Raw genomic sequence first — 24039 nt, 5'->3', positions numbered from 1 at the left:
TGTTCCCTGTACCGTTGTATCGGCAGCCTTTTCTGGAGTTCCTTGACGCCAGTGTTTTAAAACGTGTTAGGCGAATGTGCATTTCATCTGCTGCAAAAACATACTTTTTTTAAATTGCACATTATGACGCTGCCTGCCAAGCCATGGCTTCACGCTAAGGAGATGTTTGTTCCGTCGACGGTGAATTGCCGGGTGTGCAATACGCCAGAGGTCATTGGCCATTGTTTTATTATGTGCAGTGATGCTATATTCTTCTGGGACATTTTACAACGAACAGTTAACAAGGACATTGACATCACACCCCACAGTATCCGTTTTTTGCCTGTGGAGAAACACTGTGTTGTGCCATATGATCTATTTATGTTGCCGGGACTATTTAGTTTCTGGAAGAGCCGCATGATCGACCGCCACACCGAATAACCACGTTCGTCGAAGTCTTTGTTTCGTGACCAATGCGCTTTGGTGTGGGGAGTATATGCTGCCCTGCAAGAGCCGCCTCGCTGGCTCCCCTATCTGGATGCGTGCGTGCGTGCGTGCGTGCGCGCGCGCGCGCGCCTCCCAGACTTTTGATGTTTTGGTAGGAGGGGTCATGCAGGGGTAAGGTGACCTGGTGTTGTGTGGCGTAAACGTGCTTACACTTTTATTTTCGGCACTATTTCCATGCAGTAAAGAAAAAAAAAGCCGTCGTGGCGGAGTCGTAGCGTCTCCGCTTTAAACTCCAAAGGCCCTGGTTCGATTCCCAGCCTCGACACAGGTTGTTGTTTTTTTTATTCAGTGAGTGTGCGGGGGTTTCAGTGGCTCCCGCCACCGACCACGTGGTCGGTCACATGGTGCAGAGCAGCTGCCGGCGGTGGTTGGTCACGTGGTGCGGTGCGACCACGGTGGGACTGCGAGCACGGCAAAGCTGCGAGTTCGTGGCCAGTGTAGCTTTCGCTGCAAAAGTGCGTCGCGGTACTGCAGACGCCTCCGATAAAAGTCCCACATACGCAGTCGTGTCCCCGGTACTCCGGTAACGGTAACACTGTACACGGTTCTCTATTGCCGCAAAGTGGACTTCGGTGATGTTCTTACGCAGGTGCCGTGTGTCCCGCTGATATGGAACGCTTCCCAGATTTTCTTGGTTCTCTGTGTCTGCATGCCACGTGCCAAGACTTTTGTGCGCTCAGGCACTAGCACTTTCCCCAGTGATTGGCCCAGCAAGATTCATGTGTCTTCGTGAAGCCCTTGGCGCATTCAGACGTATAGTATTTGGCAACTCGATCCTCTTTCGCAACTCACAGCAGAGCGGTCGGTCCCGTCAAGGCACCGGCGCACGTGAATGAAAGCAGTACTGCGTTCGAAAGCGTCCGCTCGTCTCTCTCTCTCTCTCTCTCTCTCTCTCTCTCTCTCTCTCTAGGCTCCATTGTTCTTCACGAGGCGTGCGAAGTGATCCACCTGCGCGTAGTGTGGTTTTGCCAAGTTCGACAGTGACGTCCGCGCGCAATAATTCGACGACAGTGCGCTGTGTCGCTAATGCTGGGCACACACAGAAGAAGACGTCGTTGGCGGAAGGCATCGCGGTTTGCGCAATCAGCCTGGCGATAAAGCCCTCTACATCGAAGAGGCGCGCCGCGTGCTGCCAGGCGTCCCTTTCCGTGCCGGTGCGAGACTGTTGTCCCAGCGTGGCATTTTCAGAAAGCCAGTGCGGCTGCCGCAGTGTCTGGTAGGTGCAGTTCCGGCCGAGCCATCAAGGGCGAAAGCACGCGACGATCAGTGGGAAGAGTGATTGAGCAATGGCTGTTCTGGCGAGTCAGAAGAACTCCGTCGATTCTTGGGGTCCGCCGCAGTGAGGGGCAGGGCTGTCCTTCGATTTCGACCACCTGGGGTTCTGAATTTATATGGAATTCATAGCACAGATATCGTTGTCGGTACAAAGTCTTTGGGCATGCTTTCCTGCAGTGAAAAAACGCAGTGAAAAAGAATGAGTTTGGACGTATAAGCAAATCAAGATCAAACCAGCAATTGCTTTCTTTTAACTATGGCCACTTGAAAGACACCCCCCCCCCCCATATCGGTCGGTCTCTTTTGCTTTACTGTTGGTACTATTCGCGGCGCTGTAGTTGTGCCTTAATTTTTACATTGAGTTCGGAAGCCCGTCAAGTTCATCAGAGCTTTTCGTCTGTGTCCTGTTCCTTTTTTCCGGCGAAATTAAGATTGATTGAAGATGTGATGACCCCCATAATGCGCAGGTCCACACGGGACGGAGAGGCAAAGAGACACCGTATGGCTCAGTTTAAACAAACAGATATATTCAATAATTATACATGATTAAGATTCAGAGGCTGGGGCGTCCGAGCTTACGTGCCGACGACTTCATGGGGGCGATGGAGTGGCTCCGGAGTTGGGCTCGAGCGGTTGCTGGTGGTAGCTGCACGCCGTCGGGTTTCGGCGCTGAAGGCCCTCTTGGCGAACGATGTCGTCCTGAGCGTCCTTCTTCCGTACTGCTTCTCGATTTTTATATCCTCTTCTCCACACTCCCTAGGGTGAGGACGCCCACGCCGGAGGGGAAGGAGGGGGGGAGGGGCTAGGGCTTTCACTTGGGCGCACAAACATACCACCGCACTTATTGTCTCGCCCCCCTCACGTGTTGAGTCCGAGGGAAAGAAGGTTGTCTTCGAGGTAGCGCATAGCGTCGGCTGTGGTAAGGCGCGCTCTGGCCCGCTGACAGTTCCCGCGGGTCACCGGCCTCCATTCTCCATCCATCAACTGACACTCGCTCCTCAAGGTAAGGCGCGCTCTGGCCCGCTGACAGTTCCCTTGTCCTGGAATGTGCTCGGGAAAGCCGCCCCTGGAACCGCCACGCCAATTGGGGAGGATAAGCCCGTTTCCCCGCGGCGACGGCGGCGGGTCCCTTCGTTCTGGTCGTCACTCAAAGAGCATGGCTGGGTCTCCGTCTACGCCGCGCCGTCGAACGCGGAACCTCGTAGCACACACAAGGAATGTACCTCGTAGCACACACAAGTAATGTACCTCGTAGCACACACAAGGAATGTCACACTCGCTCACCCTCCAGAAGAATGTTCTCCGAACATTTGAGTCCACGCAGCTCCCCTTGTCTTTCTGAATCGCCTCGCACAGTGCGTCCGACAAAACACTTTTCGCTGCACTCAACACCACTGCACAACACCATATGCCTCCGCTGTCATAACTGGCGTCTCCAGGGGCAGCACTGATCTTCTTTTACAGATAAACATGAAACTCAGCACCCAAGCCTCTCCTTTCTAGTCCAAACTGGACGAAATAAATTTACCACAGTTACAAAGGAGCTCCCACTTCTAGCACGATCACGGCACAGACAAAAATATAGATAACGAAAGGAAGTAGGGCAGGTTCTGCATGCGCTCCGCATGCTCTCCTGTGAAGGTGTTACTTAATGACAAAGGTTTAACTACCAACTCCGATAACTTAACACATAAGCACATAGCAATGTTATGAGCTGTGGCATTACACAATTCTAACCAGTTCAAAACTCCGCTCTGTATACGCCATTAGTCCGACTTAGCTTTCCGATTTCGCAGCGGATATCGGCCTTCATGAGTCATACTAAGTAAGTCTGTGACCCTTTGTCTGCTTTGGGACTCGCGAGGGCTCGTGGCAGGAGCCTCTCCTGGCGTTATCTGCGCGGCAACCTCGCGCGCTTCTTCTTCTAGCAATGCATGAAGTAAATCCGGTGGCATTCCGGCCGTCACCTCTGGCGCCTGCCGAACAAATGCAGGAGAGGGCGTTTCTTGCGAACTATCTGCGCGCTCCGCTTCACTTCTGTCCCCATCAAAATCCGCGCTTTCCCTTTCCTCATTTCGTGAATACTGAACCGGTGCCGACTTGAGGCGATTTGCGTGTATCCTTATCAAGCGCCGGTTTACGTCTCGGACTCTGAAGTTTACCGGAGAAAGCTTCTCGACAACCTCGCACGGTCCTCTCCACTTCGTCTGGAACTTACGAGCTAGCCCAATCTGCCTTTGGCAGTTTTCAATGTACACGCTGTCCCCCACATCAAACGGCGCGTCTCTAGCACTGCGATCGTGCACCTCCTTCCTGCGCTTCGCCGCTTTCTTTAAGGCCTCCTTTGCGATGTCCCTCGCCACTTGCAAGCGCGATTCTAGCTCAACCTTATAGTCGTCCAGTGAAGCGTATGGGACACGACGGGGGCCCTCTGGCACTTCACTAGGCTGGTCCGGGTCTCGGCCGTAGAGAAGAAAGAAAGGCGATTCGCCCGTGCTCTCGTGTGCTGCGGAATTGTAGGCAAACATTGCATACGGGAGCCACAAGTCCCAGTCCCGCTGGTCGCGCGAAACAAAATGCGACAGGAACCCGGCCACGGTTTGGTTCAGTCGCTCCACCGCGCCGTTGCAAGCCGGATGGTACGGTGTTTTCTGCTTCTTAGCGATCTTAAGCAGCTCGCAAACTCTCCTCATTAGCTGCGACACGAAGTTCGTTCCCCGATCTGTCAAGAGTTGCCTCGGGGGTCCATGTCGGAGCACGATCTGTTCGACAAATGCTCTTGCAACCGTGTCTGCCTTCTGATCTGGGAGTGCTACCGCTTCCGCGTATTTTGAAAGGTGGTCGACAAATACTAAAATGTACTTGTTTCCGGAAGTGGTCGTGGGCAATGGGCCCATTATGTCCATACCTGTCCGCTCGAAGGGAGCCGAAACCTCAGGGAACGGCTGAATTGGAGCTGGTCTTCGTCCCTTGGGTGTTTTTCTTTCGAGACAGGAATGACACTTCGCACAGTAGTCTCTAACATCCTGTCGCATGCCACTCCAAAAGTACAAACGCTCCACACGCCTGCGTGTCTTCGCTACGCCAAAATGACCGGCGCATGGCGCATCGTGAAACGCGCGAAGAACCCTTTCTGTCCACGACCGAGGTATGACGACTCGCTCCCAAGCGGTTTTCTCTGGTCTCCCTTTCCTGGTTGGCCTCGTGCGCCGACACAGGGTGCCGTCTTTGCCAATGAAATAACCTAGCTGTTCGGGGTGAGACGATGCGCCCTCTAAGCTTTCGATTATTCGCTTCAGGTCAGGATCTTTGCACTGCTCTGTGCGTAATTCGGCGGGGTCGACTACGGGGACAAACTCATCTATAGCTGCCACGGCAGCTGTGCGGCTGAGTGCATCAGCATTCAGATGTGTCTTTCCTGACTTGTGCTCAACTTCAAAGCAATATTCCTGCAGGTGTAGATTCCATCTAGCGAGTCGCGAGCTAGGGTCCCTGACACTCATCACCCATTTCAGAGGATGGCAGTCTGTGACTAGCTTGAATTTGCGGCCGTAAAGGTAGCATCTGAAGTGCTTTACTGCCCAGACAACGGCGAGGCACTCCCTTTCCGTAGCTTCGTACTTTTGCTCTGTGGGGCTCAGCTGTCGGCTAGCAAAAGCAACGGGATGTTCTTTGCCCTCGATAACCTGAGATAGCACGGCACCAACTGCGAACTTTGACGCATCTGTGGCCATAACGAAGGGCAAACTAAAATCCGGGTGGCGCAACAGCGGTGCACTCATTAGCTTCCTTTTCAGGGCCCCAAAAGCATCCTCCGCGTTTTCGTCCCAGCGTAAGGGTACATTTTTGGCTGTTAAGGCGGTGAGCGGCTTGGCGAGCTTGGCGAACTCATCTATGTTCCTTCGGTAGTAACCGATCAGGCCGAGAAACTGCCGGACCTGGCGGACGCTAGTCGGGGATGGAAAATCCGAGACACACCTTAGTTTCTCAGGGTCCGGTCGCACGCCGTCAGCTGAAACAACGTGCCCGAGGTATTTCACCTCGTTTTTGAGGAATTGGCACTTAGAGGGCTTCAGCTTGAGACCCGCTGCTCTTAGTCGCACCAAAACCTGCTCAATATCGCGCAAATGGTTATCAAAACTGTCACTGTATATGATAATGTCATCCATATACACGAAGCACAGCCTCCCCAGAAGACCTGCCAGGATAACATCAGCGGTTCTCTGCCAGACAGCAGGGCTGTTGGCCAGACCCATCGGCATTCTTTTCCATTCATAGTGCCCTGAGGGCGTGTTGAATGCCGTTTTCTCGGCATCTGCCGGATCCATTGCTATCTGCCAGAATCCCGCCGCCATGTCCACTACCGTGAAGTACCTGGCAGAGCCCAGCTGAGAAAGCGTCTCCTGTATATTGGGGATGGGGTATGGATCGATGCGAGTTACGGCATTTAGTTTGCGGTAGTCCACTACCAATCGATACGAGCCATCTGGCTTTTCCACCAATAGTGCTGGTGCTCCCCAGGGTGACTTTGAGTGTTCGACAATGCCGCGATCAATCAGGTCCTGCACCTGCCGCTCCATCTCCTCGCGTTGGGAGTAAGGAATCCTGTACGCACGCTGGTAAACGGGCGATGAAGTGCCGGTTTCTATCCTGTGTTTTATAACGCCACAGCAGCCCAAATCCAGGTTGGACGCGGCGAATACTTCCGAGTAGTCGTTCAGCAAACCAGCCAGAGCCTCCCTCTCCCTGGATTTTACGTGAGAAAGATCGAACGACACCTTTGGAGCAGCCGAAGGACTAGCATGCTCTACAGTTGCGAGTACCGTATCGGTGGGCTCACGTTTCTCTATCGCAGAGGTGAAGAAAGCCAATGTTTTGTTCTTGGGAAGGCTCAGTGGCTGCTGGCTACAGTTAACCACCCGTAGGGGCACTCTGTGGGCGTCATTAACTGTCACGAGGCACGCGGCTGCCTTCAGGCCATTGCTGAGAGAGTCGACCGGCTCAAGCACTCCCACGGCGCCGCTCTCTACATCTGAAGGCACAAACGCGTACAAAACGTGCTCCGACCAAGGAAGGACGACCGCCTCATCGACCAGCCTGACGGCAACCCGCGAATATACCTTCTCCAATGATACCACTGTTTGACGGGTGTCAATATCGGTAATGCGAATCTCAGCCCCTCTCCTGTTCAAAAACGGAACTTTTGATCCGCCCGCATTAACCTCTTCCTCAGAGAATGAGACTACTACCTTCCCTTTTCTCAAAAAATCCTGCCCTAATATACCTGACACTCCGTTTGGCAGAGACACCGTGTCCGGGCATACGTAGCAGGGGTGCTCCAATGCAATTCCGCCGAGAGAGAAGTGTAACCGGTAGAGTCCACTTATGCCAAGAGGATCCCCCGTTATGCCTACAAATTTGGTTGCCATACCACCAGACGCTTCCAACACCTCGCGGTCCCCCTTCCTTCGAAGCGTGTTAAAACTGCTCTCCTTAAGCAATGTCACCTTTGACCCCGTATCTATCAACAATTCCATGCAACAACCATTTAACTTGCAACGCACAACAGGGCATGCCTCGTCGGCCACACAAACTACCACCACCTCATCATCCACTGCTCCCTCCCCACGCTCCTCAGGCTGGGGAGGACTATATAGCTTTTTGTCTCGGTATCTGGAGCCCCGCTGTAGGCTTGCTTAGGGCGTGTCTCGCCTGCTTCTCTTTGTGGCTCCCCACGGCGCACGTTTTGGCAGAACCTGGCGATGTGTCCGCGACCCTGGCAAGCGAAGCATACGATTTCTGCAAAATCTCGCATACCGCGCCTGTAGCTTTGTGGCGGTCTCCGGTTTCCAGCGAATGGGCGCTGTTGAGCGCGCGCTTCAACCTGGCGTTCTACCTGCTGAGATAGCAGCTGTTCTAAGCGATCTAACCGCTCTGTCAAGAGAGCAACCTCAGGGTTGAGCACCGCTCTCTCTATGACGCGTACTCTCGCTGCGGCTGTCGTTAACGCCTCATTTTGTTCCTCATCCAATGCGGCCTCCACGGCTTGGTCGAAATTGCTCGGCTTGCGCGAGAGCACGAACCGGCGCACGGGGTCTTGCAGACCAGCCACGAACAAAGCGGTCATTTCCTCTTTAAGTATATCCTCCGCATATTTCTTCTTAAGCTGGTCTCCTTCCTCCTCCCTGCTTAACGTATCGCGCGCTAAGCGCTGAAGCCGCGACGCAAACGTTCGCATGTCCTCCCCTACCATCTGTCCGGCGTCACGGAACCTCTGTACTCGCACGTGACGTGGTTCAGTGTCAAAATGCTCAAACGCGAGCTTCTTAAATTCCGCAAATGATTTTGTGGATTTTACTTTTTCGTCTCGCCATGCAAAATCATGAGCAGCTCCTGCCATCTTACACCTCGCCATTCCCAGCATTTGAGCATCGGACCATCCCTCCATTTTCCCAATCTCTTCTAGCATGGAAAAGAAATCGCAGATTGGAACCCCTGTCTTATCTCCCGTAAACGTCGGAATGACGCTTCCTAATGCCAGCATGCTTGCTCCGAGCGACGGCTGTGGAGTGGGAGCTCCCTCAGATAAAGACATTTTTTTTTCAAGCCCTCCGGTGCCTCAAGCCTCTCAAATGGGGGTAAAAGTCCCACAATCAGTCCCGTGATTACCTTTTGATTACAATTTTGAAGTCATGAATGTCGCAGCATTCAGAGGACATTTGCTTTTGAGACCCCACTTCTGACACCAGTGTGATGACCCCCATAATGCGCAGGTCCACACGGGACGGAGAGGCAAAGAGACACCGTATGGCTCAGTTTAAACAAACAGATATATTCAATAATTATACATGATTAAGATTCAGAGGCTGGGGCGTCCGAGCTTACGTGCCGACGACTTCATGGGGGCGATGGAGTGGCTCCGGAGTTGGGCTCGAGCGGTTGCTGGTGGTAGCTGCACGCCGTCGGGTTTCGGCGCTGAAGGCCCTCTTGGCGAACGATGTCGTCCTGAGCGTCCTTCTTCCGTACTGCTTCTCGATTTTTATATCCTCTTCTCCACACTCCCTAGGGTGAGGACGCCCACGCCGGAGGGGAAGGAGGGGGGGGGGGGGGCTAGGGCTTTCACTTGGGCGCACAAACATACCACCGCACTTATTGTCTCGCCCCCCTCACGTGTTGAGTCCGAGGGAAAGAAGGTTGTCTTCGAGGTAGCGCATAGCGTCGGCTGTGGTAAGGCGCGCTCTGGCCCGCTGACAGTTCCCGCGGGTCACCGGCCTCCATTCTGCATCCATCAACTGACACTCGCTCCTCAAGGTAAGGCGCGCTCTGGCCCGCTGACAGTTCCCTTGTCCTGGAATGTGCTCGGGAAAGCCGCCCCTGGAACCGCCACGCCAATTGGGGAGGATAAGCCCGTTTCCCCGCGGCGACGGCGGCGGGTCCCTTCATTCTGGTCGTCACTCAAAGAGCATGGCTGGGTAATTGATGATGCCGCTGTCATCTGGGTCTCCGTCTACGCCGCGCCGTCGAACGCGGAACCTCGTAGCACACACAAGGAATGTACCTCGTAGCACACACAAGGAATGTACCTCGTAGCACACACAAGGAATGTACAGTACTCACGGATTGAAATAGGACATTCGGAGCGCTAGCCTTGCAGTGCCACGCAGGCATGTGGTAAACCACAGGCCGGCTGATTGGCTACTGGAAGGAACAATTCTGCTTTGTAGATGTTCTCCCTCTCACGCCATACCACAATGCACCACCTTGGTTCCATGAGCGTCTACGGGCGGCGCTCCATGAAGCGACGGCCACGCGCTCCGAATGTCCTATTTCAATCCGTGAGTACTGTACCTCGTAGCACACACAAGGAATGTCACAAAGATTACAGTGGAAAAGGGGAGGGGGTCGCAATCTTGCCATCATCAGTTCAAGCGTAGCTTTGCATGGAAGATCTCTGTGTGAACTTGTGGAAGCTGGATTCCACGTGTGGCGTTCCATGATTTGCAGCATTGCTGTGACCCTGGTGCCGGTGATTTTTTAAAGCGCCGGCCCAGAGGACGTGATGCCGGCCCTGGGAATGCCTATTAACCCATTAACGCTACAGCGTTAATGGGTTAATATCTATGTATGAGGAATGGGTAATTCTAGACTTTACATTCGTAGATCTGGGAGTCCAGCACACTGGCGCATCGGTTAAGCTATGAGCACTGCACTGGCAGGAGTCTGTTTCTATATCAGTCACCGATAGCGATTGTGCGCCCCATGCTGCACTTCCCGAGCAACCTCTCGCGCCCAGTCATTAACTGCCACCTGAGAGGGCAGGTTGTGACGACGCCACAAGGTTACGTGACCTATAGGTGGCGCGACGGCCTCCTCCCATCGGCTACAGCTGGCGCGACACTCCTTCGAACTTACCGAGATTCCGAGCTAGTTCGTAGCACAAGACAAGATTCTTGCTCGGGGTTGGTACGTCTGGAGTGGCGCTTTCGCACCGAAAAACTGCACAGCAATTTTTCGCAATGCGGATATGGTCGAGTAGAGTGCGACAGACTGATCTTGGAAGCCCGGGCCATCGGATTCCAGGAAGCAGTGCCTCAGCACAGTGTTAGTGGCACCACCACCGGATTAGGAAGTAGCGCGTGGCTCCAGGCAGATACACTAGGCTGCAGGCTATCTTGCTTTCTGTGGTGTATCAAAGCGCAGTGGTTTGAAATGAAAACATGGTTGTTTGTGCAGTTCATCGTCCCTGTCATTTTGGGCCTTCTTGACAGTCGTGTTTAAATATCACTGCCGCTGTACATCGAAGAATGCACGGACTCGCGCAGTCCTTCTACCTTATGGAGGTTCGAGGGCCACAAGAGGACGGTTATTTGGGTTCTTTGTGTAAGTCTTGGCTGGAGCCTTAAGGAATTAAGTCGGGGACGCCTCATTCGGTTCTCTTCAGCCGGAACTGTGCGGAAATTTACGTCGGTCCATGTGTCAAGTGTGTGAATGTCAGAAGCTTCACTTCGCTGGCCGCATTAATGGAAGAGAAAATGCAGGTGATGTGTCACTGAGATTTGCGACCTTTCACCTGTGATGCGGTTCATCGAGGCGACTTGGCCAAAGGAGGTTTGCAGACGGCGTCATGAGCGTTGGCCATATTGTGTCTGCAGCCCTTTCTCTTTCTTTGCGCGTCTTGGGGTGCGTACAGAAGGATATTTCAGCGACACTTGGTTGTGGGGGCGGTGAAAGCAGGACCGCAGCGTGTGCCGCCCTTTCGTTTCTCGGTTGTCGCGTGCGCCAGGGTAGCTGGACGTTCCCCCCCCCCCCCCTTTTTTTTTTCCTTGCGAGCGAGGAGCCCGAGGCTTCAGCGCCGCGCTGATGACGCACACACGTGTGCGAGGAGCGGGGGCCCGTGAAGGAAATAGAGTAATGGCAATCGCTGCCGGCGAGCGAACGCAACTGGCGGCGGCGGCGTCGTCTGCGCACGCCAGCTCGTGCAGAAAGGAACGTGAGGCTGCCGCCGCCTGCACGCCATTTCGCGCTTCCCTCTTTTTTGTTTCTTTTGCCCTGCGCGCGCGTGCTCATCGCGCAAGCGCCTGCAGCAGCGAGTCAGAAATAGCGGAGAGACAAAGAAAGAGTGCCAGTGGAGACGGCGGCGCGCTGGGAAACGAAATAGAACTGGACGCCTTCCATCTTTTTCTTTGTTTCTTCTCCGGTCGACCCCCTCCCCCATCAGCACCCTCCGCGAAGTCCTCTGCTGTTTGCGCCGACGACGTCCAACGTCTTTCCAGGGGTTCTCTCTACTCTGTGGCGCCGCCGACGCGTGATTGCTCGGAAAATGAGTTGCGGAGGAGTCGCGCGGCAGCGCCGATGCGTCCGGGTTAGCTAAGCGTTTTTGTCCCAACTGCGGTGCCCTTTTCTGTTTCCTTTTCTCCCGTTTTTTTCTTTCTATTTGGGAGCGCCCCATCTTCGCTGCGCGCCCCGAAGCGCTGGCCTTCCGATGCTGAATGCTTATCCGAAGCCGTTCCTTGAAGACGTCGTCCCGTTTCCGCGGCGCTCCGTCCGGCATCTCCCGGCGTTAGCTTTTCTGTTTTTTCCGTTTGGATATCCGCAAACGATGCAGCCTGCGCAAAGGGTGTGGGGCGAAGGAAGCCGGTGCAGCTTGACAGGGAGGACAGAGAGGAAAGCGGGGCCCCAGAAAGAGAGGCGCCAAAGATGACAGAAAGAAAAGGTGGGAGAAGCGTGAAAGGGCGCGGACGATGTGGAGCTGTTCCTCGCGCACGCTCCCTTCGCGACGTTGATGATCGCCCTTCGTGGACGCCTCCAAGGGCAGTCGTAGAAGGGCGCCGATCGGAACTGCGAGGGAAGGGCGGGAAAGGGAGGGGATGGGTGAAGCCTCGCGTCCAGCACCGTCGTCGTCGTGATGATGATGATGGCAACGGCGACGCCCCGCTTCACAGGCAACGGTGTAAAGAAAAGAAAGAAAAAGCGAAGTGAAAACGTGAAAGACGCTAGGTGCTAGTGGCGAGGGACGAGCCCTGACTCCTCGTGCTGCTTCGGGGGGGGGGGAGCCAGTTTAGAATTGTTCTACTCTGCCTACTTTCTCTTGCTTGAGCCCAGCGCTGTCTTTGGACCGCGCTCGCTTTTTCTCTTTTTTTTTTCTCTCTCCTCTCTTTAGCGAGAGCTTCCCTGCTCCTCGAGCACGTTCGTCGGTCTCCGCTGGCCGGTCTCTAGTTTTTTTTTGTTCTTTCTATCTTTCCATCCCTGCTTGTTCTCGGCCAACTCACTTTTTTTTCCCTTCCACTCTTGTCCACCTCTGACTTGGCGCTTTGTTTTTGTTTTCGGCCGCTGGACGGTCGCCTTCTTCTTTCATTTCTTTTATTTTCCGATACATGGCGGTGGTGGCGCGAGCTTTCTTGGTGCTTTCTCGCTCTTGTTTTTTTCTGGATCGGTCCCCCACGGTCTTCTTTTGCGCGTCCCTCTGGCGCGCGGGTTTTTATTAGCTTCGCTTCTCGGGCAGCCTTCCCTTCTTTTCTTTTCTTCTTCTTGGGAGCCGAGCTCGCGCTGGGTCCTCCCAGCTTTTACTCTTCTTTTTTTTTCTCCTCCCTGCCTTCGGCTCTTTTTCGGTCTTCACGCGCCAGTGTACGTGCGTGTGCGTGCGCTGTTATTGCGTGCGTGCTTCTTTTCGGATTTCGTTCGAAGCCGCCGCGTTGCGCGCGGCGTTCGCTCGCCGGTGGATTCCCTCCGCTTTTCTCTTTTTATTTTCATCTCACGCTTCTGCTGCGGCAGCTCGCGCGCGAGCGCTCTCGCGTTCTTCCCCCTTCTATCTCTCTCTCTGGCTGTCGTCCGCGTCTCTTCTTGCCTCACCTCTCTTTCTTTTTTGTTCTTCTTTCTCCTCGGCGGGCCCTCTGTTTTTAGTCGCTATACTCGTTTCTCCACGTAGCTTTCTTTTTTTATCCTTTTTTTCTCTCCTTCCCTTGTCGCTTGGAAAAACCGAGCTAGCGGCGAGTGCCCGCTAACGCTTCTATAGCTCGCGCCGCGCGTTCAGCAGCGTGCTGCGGCAGCAGCCCGCCAGCTTTTTTATTTTCTTTCTCTGCTCTCTCTCTCTCTCTCTCTCTTGCGTGCTTTTTCTTTCTTTTCGCTTTCTCTCCTGTGCCAGTCCGCGAGCGAGCGGGCGTGCGTGTGTTCTGCGCTGGCTGTGAGCTGCGCGCGCGCTCGCGTCGCTGGCTCGTTCGTTCGTTCCCTGCACGCAGTGCGTGTGGTAGTTAGGACGTGGCAAGCGCGCACAAGCCCCCCCCCCCCCGTGTTCCTCGGCTGCTGCTGCGGCGCTCGCGGCAGCAACCGTCGCCGCTGCGAGAGAGCCGGTCGCGGGAGTCGACCGCCGGTGTCTGCCGGCTCTGTCGTCGCTCCTCGCTCGAGCCGTGTTGGCGACGCCGCGCGACATGCCTTGACGCTTGCCAGTGCCGCCGCCGACTGCGTGTGCGAACCTCCTTCTCGAAAGTATTCTCGCGGCGCGGTGAACCGCCGCTCTACGATATCTTCCACCCCCTGTGTGTGTGTGTGTGTGTGTGTCGGTGCGTGTGTGAATCCACGGTGCTTCACTCGGGATCGCCGCGAAAACGAAACGCTGTCGTCTGCGTCGGAGTGCAACGCCGAGGTGAGCGATGCGCAAACGAATCTCTCCTCGTTCGTCCTTTTTCAGCGAAACGTGTGGGCCAGTTTGTTTCGAAAGTCCAGTGTGAGTTCGACGGCCACGCGAGAGAGCGGCGCGAAGTTAACTTTCTGCGCGGGGCGCTCAAGTTGCGGGGCCGAGACGCCGGCGCGCGACGGTAGCGACCCGACCCGTCTGAATGGGAAACTAGGCGTGGGAATACGAAAGTAGGGGGCGCGCCGAATGTGGACCGAGATTGAAGACGGCACGGCCGCTCGCCATAGAGGGAGAGAGAGAGAGAGAAAAAAACAAGAGAGTGCTACAAACGGGAATAAGGGTTGCGCTTTTGTGCTTCTGTTTGCTGCTTCGCTGCTTTCAAGGCTGAACGGGAAAAGTAAGCGCATGAACGGGAAAGAGTTTGAGCCGCTTTGAATGTGGCGACACGTAAACGTATTTTATCGCGCCCCAACCGCGAGTGTCGCCCCCCCCCCCCTTTTTTTTTATTTCTCTCTTTTATCGGCTGCTCCCGTCGTTACGACGAAGCCCCCTCTTCTGCGATGCATTTCTGGCGGCTTATGAATTTGTTGACGGCGCTATAAATCGCTTTCGGTGGGGAGTTCTCTCCGCGCATGGAAATTGGCCGGCTGGGAGTGGGCGTGGCGGTTGGGGATGTTTGCGGTAATGAATATGTAGCCGCGCGCCTTTCGTGCTTTCGGCCTTACGTAAAGCGCGATCTGTCACTTCAGACTGTGTGCATTTTGGCGGACGTAGCTGGAGCAGCCTGTGTGGCAGGGGAGAATGAAATAGCATTGCGCCGAATATTTAATTTGTAGGTTGTGCAAAGAGCCTTTCAACGTGTCTGTTTTTCCTACTGTTTTAGTGCCTCTTCATTCTCAGAAATTCGCATTTTCCTGAAAAGGGCGACTGCGACCGCAGCGAACATGCGAGAGCTTTAAATATCAGGTCGCTGTTTCTCCGATGGCTGTGTTCCGCGAGTAGGGTTCTACGTCTAAGACATCAGTTTAGTCTACCCTAGATCTCATAAGAGAAAATTTCCTTATGGAATTCTAACGTTTTAAAAGTGTTTTAGATCGCTACCACAACAACAGACGCTTAACCGTGTGCTTGGTACGTGATGGCCTCATTACCTTATGCTCCATGGAACCAAACACCACGCGACACTTTGCCGAGAGAGAGATACGGAGCGATCTCTGGTTGTCGGCAAAAATTTATCCGCCTCAGTAGCGAGCGATTGGCAAGCACGAAATTGGGGGGGGGAGGACTCGGCCGTACTATACGTGTCATCGCGGTCAACATTCTTAACATATCACGCATGGGAACTGTTCAGTGAAATCACACGTATATGTGCTTGCAGTCACAAACACACAAAGGGCAAATTTATCCACGATTCCTCTTTGGAACACAAGGAAGCTGCCACGTCGCAAGAAGTTCGTGCAAGCTATATGTGCACTGAAAGTCTGAACGGTAAGACATGGTGTGGAAAAAGGAAATGCTGAACTTTCCTACAATAAAAGCATAGCCCTTCATTACAGAAAACTCGGCCTGTAGCCTCTCTTCCATTATGATAATTTCTTTTCCCCTTTAGGGCCCCTATTGGGGCATTGGAGAGAACAGAATAAATAGAATGTAAAGAGAGTTATACAATGCTTATAAAATAGAACGCAGTGTAGTGCAGTACAATGGGATGTGATATGATAAATAAAGTGTTGATGATAAAATACAATGCAGAGTGGCAGATAGGGCAGGAACTATAAGAAAGGGAAAATTTTGTTAGTGAAAGCACCAGGCTGCAGACAGATATTCAGTACTATTTATTCGTGCCAAAGGTCGAATAACACGTGTTTAAATTTAGTAGGGTCGCTCTTGTTGACAGTGTTGTCCGATAGCTGGTTCCAGTTTTCGAAACATTGCTGTTGGTGAAAGAGATTTATTGAACGCTTTTGATGATCCATGTAAACGCTGAAGGCTCAGGGAATTAAAGAGGCGACGTGATGTTCTGATTTGGACTAGAAATAATGTCTCACGGAGGGCAGGAAAGTTGTCATATAATTTATGAACCAGGCGATCTTTGGGTGGGTCGATGGAAAGTTTAGACATGAATGAGACTGTGCTGAGGTACGCGATCAGAGCTCTTACAAAAACCATCGAAATTGTCAGTTTGGAATGAAAGTCCAGATTTAAATGAAGGTCAGTAGTAAATTCAAAAAGCCGAATTTCGCTGGAGAAGAGTTTGCTGCTGAGTAAAATAGAAAGGGTTAGGATTCAGAGGCGATGAGACTTGCGGATATATTACGTGTTCGAGAAGCTTGCAAGCTAAAGCATACCAAGGAAATGGGGCAATAATTAAATGGGTCTGATCGGTTGCCACCGGCACAACTTTGCTAATTTTCCAATATTTTGGTAGTTAACCATCCGATGTAGACTGTTGGAAGATTACTTGCAGGAAAGAAAAAAAATGTATGCGAAATCTTCAGTGCCCCCCAAAACCGCTCTTCGTAACGATAATGGCTGGTGGTATTGAAAGTGCATTTTTTTTAAGCTTTCCTCCATGACGTGCGGAACAAAAGCCGCTTTGCATCACCTTTGCTAAATGGTGGCTACAAGAAATACCCCTGGTTCACGGCATGAAACGCCGAAGCTGATCAATGTACCCGGCACGCTGCTAGCAGTCTGCTGTCGCTGGCTTCCTCTGCATTTTTTTCAGAATGCTGCCGTATCAGCTCCCCTTGGTCGAAAGAGCCGCGGTTCTTTCGCCGTTGACATTTGTCGCGCAGCCGGCCCCTGCATATATGCGAAACCAGTGATGCGCGCAGTTTTCAACGCCTGATGAGTTTTTGGCGGGACGATTATGAGAGTAGAGCGGAACATTGTAATAAAGTGGTTATCTTGACTAACATTGCGCATTGACGTTTCCAGCGCTGGCCGCCGCGGTGGCTCCATGGTTGCGGCGCTCGGCTGCTGACCCGAAAGACGCGGGCTCGATCCCGACCGCGGCAACTGTACATATCTGTGGGGGCGAAATGTGAAAGAGGCTGTGCGATGTCAGTGCTCGTTAAAGATCCCCCAGGTGGTAGAAATTAATCCGGAGTCTCGTAGGCCATTGTGCCACTTTGAACCCTTGTCGCTGATGTGTTCAAATATCGCTGACCGTCCATTGCAGGGACGTGACGGCAAGAAACCGGCGCTATTATTGGTCCCAAATTTGATTCCTATTTTGTTGCGTTCCGAAAGACCAAATCAGTTTCAGTAAGTAACCTCTGAAATGCTCGCACAGAAGGCATTCTATTAGTCGACGACCTCCAAATTGTGTGCATATCAACATGCGATAAACAAATACATTTTAAAACAAACTAGAGAAATGGGCAGACGCAGATGAATTCGTGTTTGAAACAAAAATCGGGCTATTCTTAAAGCTTAAACTGATTCCACCGGAGTTCCCGGTTCGAACCGGACCGCGGAGGCCGCGTTTCGATGGAGGCGAATCGCTAAGGCGCCCGTGTGCTGCGCGATGTCAGTGCACGTTAAAGATCCCCAGGTGGTCGAAATTATTCCGGAGCCCTCCACTACGGCACCTCCTTCTTCCTTTCTTCTTTCACTCCCTCCTTCATCCCTTCCTTTACGGCGCGGTTCAGGTGTCCAACGAGATATGTGAGGCAGGTACTGGGCCATTTTCTTCCCCCCCAAACCAATTAATCAACCAACCATTTATCTCTTGAAACGGGCGCAATTTTTTCGGCTAAACTTTGTACAAAAAACTGACACTCCTTGACATCCTCAACTGCCGTGAACATTTTTATCGTTTTTTTTTTTGGGTGCGATCTTTCCTAGATTACGGACGGGTGCGTGTGTGGCTCAGCGAGACCGCCATACCTAAAACGATTAGATCCTGTACGAAACTTATGTCTGCGCCTGTCGTGTCGAGCGTACAAGACGTCTCCTGTGCGAGCCTCCATGTCGAATCATATGAGCCTCCACTTGAAAAAAATATCGCCACTGACTTGTTCGCACTCCCAGAACACCTCCATTGTCCGGTTGCCGCAAACTGTCCCCCTGGAACAATATTCACCACTAAAGTTTGAGATATGTGCCACTGCAGTCTCGGTACAGGCATAACAGGTTACTCTGTACTGTGCGAAGCCGCAACTCACTGTCCCCGTGTATAGTCAGTATTCCCGCAGTCTGGCATCGCACGCTAATACGATTCCGTAGAGACAAACCCCACCAGAACATATCATTAAAGAATAGAGTGTTTTAGTTTCACGTACGCAAACGTGAGGAGTCTACGTAGCCCGCGCGCAGGTCGTTTGAAACCCTTATAGTTTCACGTACGCGAAACACGCCGCGCGTTACGCCTAGCGCCATCTACTAAGAAACACAGACACTGGTTGTAGCCTAAATCATCCAAGACAAGTCTTTAAGCCAAGCCATTCATAGCGAGACCGTTGCTATGACGACGACCAACGCTACTTCGTCAGGCTTAACAGCTGAAAGATCGCCCTTCTGTCTGGAAAACAAAAGCCATTTGTCGCTTGAAACCTTATGCGAGGGTAAGAATGGGCAAATCGAAGGCGAATACAACATGTTAGAACACGATATCGCCTCGAGGGATTAGCGACGAAGCTGTTATCGCTGCGAAGCGGGCGGGCAGGGCGCCGCCATGTTTGTCAACGCTACGTATGCAAGCAACGCAGAGACCGCAACGTAAAAATCCGAATCTCACGTACGTACGTGGGACTCGCGCATACCCTTTGCGTTCTGCGCATGCGCACTGGTCACCCGTAAGAGCTCTACGTACGTGAAGCCTCTACGTACGCGAAACTAAAACTCTAATATCTCACACAGAAACGTGATAAGCACGCTGAGTTTTATGCCGACGTTTCGAAGATAGCTTCTTACGTCGAAAGCGCAGTAGTACTGAATGACTGAAAGAAAAAAAAAAGTTAAAGGGACTATGGAACGAATAAAAAGTCGCTTGTAAATGTTTTCAATGCTTAGAAATGATGCTAAGAAGCATTCACACCAAGTATGAGTCTTTAGAACTGAGCCGGCAATTTATTATGAATTTTTAAAAACCGTGTTTTTTAAAATTCGCGGGCCGACTGTTGTGCTCGTATTGAAGCTAAAATCGTGAAAATAGACGTCACTATACCCATTACGTCAGCAGGCCACCACACGCTGTCATTTGCTGGAACCACGGCAGCCACGACCTCACGGGCACACTTCCGGTAGCCGTGAAAATCGTCTGCTCGTGCCGCCGCGCGAGCCTCTCGGGCAAGCGCGAGCCAGGGCATTGCCTTCGCGCATATGGTTTCAATTGTCCTCTGCCGCCTCCTTCTGTCGGGAGTTCCGGAGCCACTCGCACGGCTCTTCGTGCGCACGCATAGGGCTAGATGCCCATCGCGGCCGTATGAGCGAGCAGTCGCGCCTCGATGTCCGGGTTTATTACTGCTAACTACAACAGATGACAAGCAAAGAAACCCGATGCGCGCCGCAATCCAGGAAGGCGAAGAGAGACCGGGGAGATGCCGCCACACCGCCGACGCTGCTGCTGGGTGCTAGGAGCGACAACCGGAAGTCGCAAAGCGAACGTCATCTGATGACGTATTGATGGGCAGGGCCCAGTCCCAGAGCTGTTTTCTTTATTTTCGTCTGGTGCCCCGCGTGTACGAGTTGAGGGGGGAGAGTAGGAGCATAATTTTTAATCGTTATTGATGCTAGCTTAAAAATTCTTGCGTTGGGGTGACGAGTGATGAAATACCTATCTCTCGTCTGCTTTACGTAATCTCAATTAATTTATTGCATAGTCCCTTTAAGCTTCCGCAGTAGGAAAAAGTGTTCACTGCTGTATGTTATGCCATCTGTATGGCCGTTGAAAATATAAGTGAGAAAATCGAGCATTATTTACACTGATTCCCTGAGCGTACTCATTGGTGTTCACCTTAGAAATGCAGTCGCACCACTGGTGGGTGATGTCGTACACAACTAGTTACACAACATAACAAGAGCCGCAGCGCAAGGATATTGCATGGTCCCAAGCCAAGCCGGAATTGACGGCAATGGGAGGGCGGACATGTGCGCTGCACAAGCACGGAACAGGTCAAGAAAGTAAACATTCCCTACAAAGATTGCGTGAAGTTGGCGCGCTGTAAGCTGAGGGGTGAAAGGCATACTATGAATGGAATAGGGAATGGAGAATGGAAGTCGTGCACGCACCGAGAACGTCTCTTTGATCGATTGATTGAGCAAATAAAAGTCCCCGCCCCCGGCACGCATACCTGGGAGACGGGGAGTTGCTTATCCGCGGTTAGAGGCTGGCTGGCAGTCCTTGACTGGTAGCGGCCTCTTCCGCCAGATGGATGGGGGTGCGCTGGAGCTCAGGGTCCGGGCTTCTTAATGATGTCAGTGCACGTTAAAGATCCCCAGGTGGTCGAAATTATTCCGGAGCTCTCCACTACGGCACCTCTTCTTCCCTTTTTTCACTCCCTCCTTTATTATTTATCCCTTCCCTTACGGCGCTGTCCAGGTGTCCGCCGAGATATGTGAGACAGTTACTGCGTTATTACCTTTCATCAAAGAAACAATAAAAAACGATTTTTCTGCAAAGCAGACACGTTTAACCTTGCGTTTGGCGCATGCCTTTGTCGCTTATGGGCTATATAAAAACTACTAGACATTGCAGAGATTTGGAACCGTCTTATTGTAAATAAAGTACGGCAGCTACAACCGTACGGTGAAATGCGGCCTGGCAAGCGTGGCTACGGCAACGCGTTACCGTATTGCCGCACGGCTGTGGTAAAACTATAGAGTTATAGCATATCGTTACCGTGTTTACGTTACCGTGTTACCGGACGCCGGATTTTCCGGTTAGCGCGGCGCACGCCAGAAGACGTTTTAGCGTACCGTCTCTCCCGTAACAAGTTACTGTAGGGCTAAAACGAGTGATGATGATGGCAGATGCCCAGCTTTTGATTATAAAAAAAAACGGATGCATTGCAATCATTTCTATGAAGTGAAATGCTACAGTTGTTTAATAATCTTTTTCTCTGCATATAAAGACGTACCGACTGCACTTCAGCTAACAGCCGCCTCAGCGGCTTTTGAAATGTGCACTCGTGAAGCTAGACACATTTGCCTGCCCTGGCCAGTTGACAATTTCACTACGTAGGCCTCAGTAAGCTTGCATACACAGCGCACGTTGTGTTGCGAGCGCTGTAAAAAAAAAAAAAAGCACTACTACGACACTTGTTCGCCGTGCCGCAATGTCGCTTCTTTATGTGTTTGGATGTGAACACTGTGGCGCCATCTAGTGGCAGTCAGTTAAAGCGCGCCAACACCGGGCCGGAGAAACTTTTTATTTTCTGCAATTACTGATGAATATACCAAGAGAATTACTAGTCTTTTTTTTTTCGATGACAAAAATCATGAAAATATAGAAAGATGTTAAATCGGGCACGAAACTGAAGAGCTGCAGTGTAGTCGTTGCTATTTGGCTATGTACACGACATATGGCCAGGCTTAAAGCGGTAACCGCATGAGGCGATATTCCTTCGCGATACGTCGCGCGATGACGCCGCCGTCGCCCATCGCTGCCGCTAACTGCTCAAAAATCGGCAAGTAATCTCAAAAACATGGCCTAGTTGTTACTCAAACCTCAACGTACGAGTTTGAGCTTGCAAATTAAAAGCGAATGCCTTCATGTATAGCGAGAAATGGCGCCGAAGAACGCGGCGGCGGTGCTGTATTTGGTCCGAAGCGCCCGTGCAGGGCGCCGCCATGTTTGTTTACAAGCGAACGCTAACTCTCCGCAACACTAAAAGGGATTCCGTAAAGTGTTTGCGGACCGGTAAGTGGCGGCGCATGCGCAGACGTCGCTTGCCGGGCCCGGTAAACGGTAACGTAAACACGGTAACGATATGCTATAACTCTCTTATGTTTTAGCACAACCCTGCTTTGAAGGTCAAGAGTCTGCTGCGATGAAGACGAAGACCGAACGCTAAACCCTTACCAAATAAAGCTTTCTTTCTCTCTCTCTTTAGCACAGCTGTACGGCAAATAGGTAACACGTTGCCTACCGTTTGCAGGCTTGCCTAGCCGCGTTTGCTTGTACAGTCGCAGTTACCGTGTTTACCTTACAGCAATGCTAAAACTCTCTATCGCTGTTAGCGGTAACGACACCTTTCGAAACAGGCGTGTGCGTTGCTGATGCTGTGACGTGGCTACAGATAATTGGTGTTCCGCCTATTAATGCTTGGTGCGAGGAAAATCTGTCCAGTGCATAGGGCAACGAAATCGCTCGCGCGGCAGCCATGGAAGAAAGTCGATTGCTGTAAAAAGCTTTTTCTCAGCTACTTTTACAATCTGTGTTGCTTTCCAGTGAGTATGGTCAAAGTTGTATCGTTTCCCTCTTTTTCGGGAGCTCTCTCAAAAAAAAAGGTGGGAGTTGGTGCTAGCACTTCTACGGCTGTGGTCTAAAAACGGGAGCGCAGGCTTTACGTAAAGCTCTTCTATGCACCCGAGTAGCAGTGCACCTCTAACACGCCAGAACACAGTTTAGTGAACAGCGGGCTTTCATTTCCCCCGGTACTTCGGAAATTTGATAGGTTCCTCCCTGCAGGATACTTCCCAACATACAGCGAACAGTTCTAAACGCGACAAACGGTAATTATGTCACGTTTTGGAATCCTTATTATCCATACCCTAAGCCTTAAAAAAAATTGGCCACACAATTTACACACTGGGTCTCTCATTGATATACGTGTCCTCTGGAGCTTGCTGGGTGTGCTTGCAGGTGTACAGTGCTCTGCGGGGATTCAGTTGAAAGAATAGTAGGTGAGTCCTAAAGGGGCGCTGAGGTCAACTCGATCTAATTAATGTGCACTCCGTGATGGCTGCTTTCTAGTGAATGCCGGTGTAGCATAGCCTCCGGGATCCGTTCATAAAAATCGGGTGTCATCGCGCGCAGTTTACTTGCGAAATGTGCCGGTGATGGCGACACCTGTATTTTGTTTCGGGGTTTAAAGACTCCGTTATCGATGAGCGTGGCATCTTTGTCATTCGAATGCGGTACCCTGCCAACACAGGCCGGCTCCACTAAAGCGAAATTGCCAAATAAAGTGCTGTCCTCTGTGTCGTTTCAATAGGACGGTGCCTCTATCGAACGCCGTTGTGTTCGTTACGTTTATAATGCAGGGTTTCGTGGCACGGGATGCAAGGTTGTTGCTCTATTAACACCTGCTTACGAAGTGCTTCGCCCTCGGCCGGCGACGCGACCGTTCGCTCTTGGAGACGGGGCATTTGATAGAGTTGTTTGGCTGGTCAGATTTGCTGTATAGTTGGAAGCTTACTATCCCGTTTGATTTGTTTTTCGCCGAGAGAACAGTTCACGTGAGGATACGACGGGGCCCGCGGGAAAGCAGCTGATGCCGGCGTCTGTGCTTTGTCCTCTGCTCACGACGTAACAAAAGCGCGTGGCACGGATTTCGAGCACCTTTTCTTGTCTCCCCCTCGGCCGTGCCCACTTCTCAGCCGAATACTTTTAAAGCAGTCTGGAGAGCGCTGCTCGTTCGGGCTAGGTGCTTCGGTTTCGAGGGCGGACCTCGAGTGTCCCGGACCTAGTGCGTTAAAGTTCTCTGTCAGTGACTCTGCACTGTCACATCTTGTTTTTGAGAAGTATTTTTTGGGTGTGCGATTTGTGTGATGCTGCGAAGGTCCGCCTCGTGCTGGATACGCAGAACGGTGTTATTAAGAGAGGCGCCACTTCGCCGGGCCATCGTCTTGATCGAAAACCATTTGCCGGTGTCATGCTTTCTCTTCTGATGCGGGGGAGGCGCCTCTGCGTAGATAGGGAATCGGGACATGGCCGAACAGAAAGGCGTCGTTCAGTGCCCTGTGTTGTTTGTTTCCCTAAGCGCCGCCGAACGGCGACTGCCAATCTGGTAGGGATGCGAGCGTCGCGAAAAATGCGCGTAATGTGGGCGCTTGACCGCCTTCGCTCGTATTTTATTATTACTATTATTTCACGAACCGAGAGCCTGATTAACATCTATTCAGCCGCGGATGCGCGTGCATCGCGGGGGTAAGCGCCTCGCGGCCACTGTGCACACTGCGGGGCTGTTTTTGTTTGC

At 52.2% G+C, this 24039-nt stretch overlaps 1 protein-coding gene across 5 annotated transcripts in view; it reads left to right on the top strand.

Moving 5' to 3' along the window:
• The window catches only part of LOC144094069 (uncharacterized), a 205692-nt gene that overhangs the window by 136295 nt on the left and 45358 nt on the right, over positions 1-24039 (top strand). Inside the window, exon 1 of one of the 5 annotated variants that reach the window (XM_077627948.1) lies at positions 13406-13900. The exons of 3 other annotated variants lie outside the window; for them this stretch is intronic. The gene's annotated coding sequence lies outside the window, so the exon portion shown is untranslated. Of the gene's footprint in view, positions 1-13405; positions 13901-24039 lie in introns of those variants that run through there. One more of the 5 variants, XM_077627945.1, reaches the window with a different exon arrangement.

Source organism: Amblyomma americanum, chromosome 6 (assembly GCF_052857255.1).
Source record: "Amblyomma americanum isolate KBUSLIRL-KWMA chromosome 6, ASM5285725v1, whole genome shotgun sequence".
In the NCBI taxonomy this organism is placed as follows: Eukaryota; Metazoa; Arthropoda; class Arachnida; order Ixodida; family Ixodidae; genus Amblyomma; species Amblyomma americanum.
The sequence above is the reverse complement of the archived record's forward strand: the minus strand, read 5'-3'. Positions and strand labels throughout refer to the sequence as shown.